The sequence below is a fragment of the Labrus mixtus genome, chromosome 13, assembly GCF_963584025.1.
Source record: "Labrus mixtus chromosome 13, fLabMix1.1, whole genome shotgun sequence".
In the NCBI taxonomy this organism is placed as follows: domain Eukaryota; kingdom Metazoa; phylum Chordata; class Actinopteri; order Labriformes; family Labridae; genus Labrus; species Labrus mixtus.
Window position 1 is genome coordinate 14262374 of NC_083624.1, and position 1577 is coordinate 14263950.

Consider the following 1577-nt stretch of genomic DNA (forward strand, 5'->3'; position numbering starts at 1 on the left):
GAAGAGCGCAGAAACTTGCTTCAAGGTAAACAAAGTTATTGGGGGGGTTTTCTACACGTTCAAGCCAAAAGAGGAAGACAGACAAATAAATAGTAGTACCTGAATTTAGCTCCCAAACAGATGGCTTTCTCACAGTCTCCTCGAGCATCCAAACAGCAGGGTTTTAGGACCCGTCGGTACAGTAAAAAAAAATCATTCAGCCTACAGCTTCGCCATACTGAATTAATCACGTGTCAGGCGACCTCCTGTATTTCCGTGGGAGGCGGGGTCCGCCTGCAGGACAGAGTGACTGACAGATGAGCCAGAAATCAGATCATGTCTATGAGAGTGGATGCGTAAAGAAAGCCCGATTTCCATGTCGTTCATGCAGACGATAAGCCACAGATGTGCAGGCTATCTTATGCTGTTTGTGTCCTCTGCCCAAAGATCGCCTTTAGGCTAATATAGGATAAAGCCTATAGCCTTTTTTCAATTGACATGTTTTTGGTTGATGAAATCCGTCCTTTACTGATTTCCCCTGATGCTTCTAAGGACTAGCCTATATTAAACTTCTAGGCTACTATAAAGTACTAGCCTGCTACTAAAATATTATCCTCATGTGTTAAAAAGGAAATAAGAAAAGTGTCTGTGATACTTTATTCATGTTCCAATAAAATATCAACATGATTTCACTGGAACTCAACCAAAAAAAACAAAACAGTTTTAATACCTTTGAAACCTTCAAATTTGTAATTTTTTTTCTCTTCAAGATGGCCTATCTGTTAAAAAGCACTTTGCTCGATCAGATTTGATTGACAGTTTGGTCTCTTTGGCAACAGAATGACACGTTTGCATCATAATAATCAGACCATAATCACAAGCAGCCGGGCCAGAAATACAATTTCACTTTAGTCACAAGTGGTTTTCAAAGCCGGAGAGTTATAATTTTTGACAACTAATTCTCTCCTCCATGGCGACTAGTTGCTGCATTGCAACATGACTGCAGAGTCTCTATAGTGCTTTAAGTTGATCAAAGTTAATCCAAATAAAATCCAAAATGAGTGCAACACAGCATAATACATTCAGACACTTAAATAATGTGACAACAATACTGACAGTGTGGTAAGTCAGCAACAATGTGTGTTGGTATGTGTAGATAAAAAATGATTTCACAAGAGGTTTTCTTTTTTTCCAACTGAGAATAAACGTAAACTGAAACCTCGATAAGAAGCAGATGTTTCTCTATTCTTATTGGTGCCCATTAGAACGTTATGTCTATTTATTTCCCAAATAAGCGCCACACACGTCAAACCAGTGGGAAGTAAAGAAAGATTGATAAAAAGCTTATAGACATCTTGTGTGAAAAATAACTGAAAGCTGTTGCAATTCTGGAAGATATGTATTTGATCAAACTTTTGTTACTCCCACTAATGCAGGAGTTATGATTAGAATGAATTAAAGGATTCATGTGGGGTAAAATGAATGGACATTATAAAACTTTACATGCATGCCACCTTTATGCATGCAGTCCCCTCATGTAGTTCAATGCACTCCTTGTAAATTCATTTTATCATTGACTTCCTCGAGTGACCTGAGCC

At 38.2% G+C, this 1577-nt stretch overlaps 1 protein-coding gene across 2 annotated transcripts in view; it reads right to left on the reverse strand.

Annotated features, from left to right (window-relative positions):
- Nucleotides 1–213, reverse strand: part of hdac4 (histone deacetylase 4) — a 132078-nt gene extending 131865 nt beyond the window's left edge. For both annotated transcript variants that reach the window (XM_061053817.1, XM_061053818.1), the window contains exon 1: nt 100–213. The gene's annotated coding sequence lies outside the window, so the exon portion shown is untranslated. The remainder of the gene's footprint in view (nt 1–99) is intronic.
- Nucleotides 214–1577: the final 1364 nt, after the last annotated feature.